Genomic DNA, 2401 nt, shown 5'->3' with positions numbered 1-2401 from the left:
TGTTTTGTTATAATTATTTTTTGTTTATTTTATTATAAAAAAATATATTTAACATTAAACATTTTATTTGACATAGAAAAATAATGGAATGTACACTTTTTGACAACTGTGCACATGAATTAAATATTTTTTTGGGATCCGACAATAAAAATAGAGCTGTTGTCGACTTTTCGTCTTATAATTTGTTAAGGTGAAGTTATATAACGATAATATTTATTCATAATTTTTTAACAATATATTTTTATATGTGAGCTTTTATTCATTTTTTACGTGAATTTTTACTTATTTTGTGTTAAATTAAAATTTTCAAAAAAGATTGTTTTACAAAATTTCATGTATGGCACAAAGATGTTCTTCAATCTTGAAGATACAACTGTCATCCAATTTAAAAATAGGTGGGTATTTTCTTTTTAATTCTTTAGTTTCATATTATGTGTGTGTTATCTAACATAGTTTTTTTTTTTTACTTTATTTATCTAGCTTTGTAAGATTTGAAGAATCTAGAGATAATATCGGCGGAATTCCAAATGAGGCTGCATTCTTAAAAATTTATCAAGGCAAAACCATCGAACAGTTAAAAGAATTCGATACGGTAATTTTCTTTTTTAAAAAAAATTGAGAAAAAAAATAATTGAAATTCGTTGTACATAGATTATTTTTGTTTATTCATCTTATTTATTTAAAAAATTCACCAAATTTAGGAAATTTAAATCATTATTTTTTTTTTCAGAATTCTATTTGTGTTGTCTTGCCTACTATAAGTCATATTATGGATATTCCAGACTGGTGGTACGGCCAATGTGAATGCAACAAGTCCACATATGCTTTTATAAAAACTTTCAAATGTTCAAGTTGTGGCGTCTCCTTTTATCCATAACTCCAAGGTTATTTATTTATTTATTTTTAAATTAAAGTATATGCACATTGGATTAGATATTGAATAAGTCTATATTTAACTTTTTTTTATGTTATTTTTTTTTAAACAGGTATCGAATAAAGTTTGGTGTCATTGATGATTCTGACTGTGCATGTTTTGTAGTCTTTGACAAGGAGGCAAAACAAGTTTTGGGAAAGAGCTGTGTAGAGATACTTTATCCACTCCTATTGGTAAGATCTAATCAATATTTATTTCTAAAAATATTAGTGAAAATATTTTTATTGGTAATTTTTATATTATTTATTATTAATATATTATGTAATACCCTGCAGAAAGGAGATCTATCGGATATACCTACACTTTTGCTCAACCTAATTGATAAGACCTTTCTCTTCATCATTGAAGTTCAAATATCTGATAATCCACATTTTTCACCTTCTTATAAAGTTAAGAAGATGACTGATAACGTGGACCTCATAAATAAATTCAAAGAGGCTCACCCTATTCAAATTGTGAGTATAATTATAAGTGTATTTTCTATTAAAAATTAATTTATTTTTTGCTTCCTTGGTCATTAGTAGTATCTAATTTATAATTAATAATTAATTATAATTTTAGGATGTTGACTACACCAGTGATTTGTTTCCAATTTCAAAGACATCCACAATCATTGAAGGAGAGAAAGTAGAAGGTGCTAAGGTATTTGTTCAAAAAATAATTTTTTTTTGTTTGTTATCTCAAAATTAGATCTTAATTTTATTCAAAAAATATTAGTGAGATAAAATCAAAGGTTAGAAAGAAGTCTTTAATTTAACGTGGTTTTTTGTACAGAATTTGTTGCTTGAATTCTCCATTGAAGTTGCGGCCAATGATGAATCTGAATTGTTGGAAAGTGTTATTACACCAACTAAGTGACTATCCTCGGAGTCGGAAGATTCGAAGGTGGAAGGAGATACCTCAACTTGCAAGAAGATCAAGATTGAGAAAGAAACTTGAGAATTTGGATGCACATGTTTTGGAATCTCTTTTAGAGTCTATCTAATAAATTTCTATATTCCTAATGGACAACGGATGTTTGACTAAAAAATTTTATTTAAAAATTTAAAAGTTATACTAGCTAATTAGAAAATTTTATTTTAAAAATTTTAAATTTAAATTTCTAATACTAATTTCTAATTAAGTAAGTTTTTAACCATTTCAATTTTTAAATTTAAATTTTTTTACTTGCCACATTTATAAATTTTTATTATTATCTTTTAGATTATTTCTCCACAATAGAAGTACTTTCATCTTTTTCTCTCTTTTTAAATATTTTTTTCTAAATTTACGATATTTATAAGGTTATTAATTTTTAGATTATATTTAATTTTATTATTTTTATCGATAAATAATAGGATTGATACTATTTATGACGAAACTAATAAAAATTATTTTTAAATTAATAAATTCCTATATTCTTAATGAATAACAAACATTTAATTAAAAAAGTTTATTTAAAAATTTTAAATTTGCACTAGCTAATTA

General features: G+C 24.1%; 1 pseudogene; it reads left to right on the top strand.

Moving 5' to 3' along the window:
* The window catches only part of LOC107495492 (uncharacterized), a 10697-nt pseudogene that overhangs the window by 957 nt on the left and 7339 nt on the right, over positions 1-2401 (top strand).

The sequence above is a fragment of the Arachis duranensis genome, chromosome 6, assembly GCF_000817695.3.
Source record: "Arachis duranensis cultivar V14167 chromosome 6, aradu.V14167.gnm2.J7QH, whole genome shotgun sequence".
In the NCBI taxonomy this organism is placed as follows: Eukaryota; Viridiplantae; Streptophyta; class Magnoliopsida; order Fabales; family Fabaceae; genus Arachis; species Arachis duranensis.
This window is presented reverse-complemented; position numbering and strand designations above follow the sequence as displayed.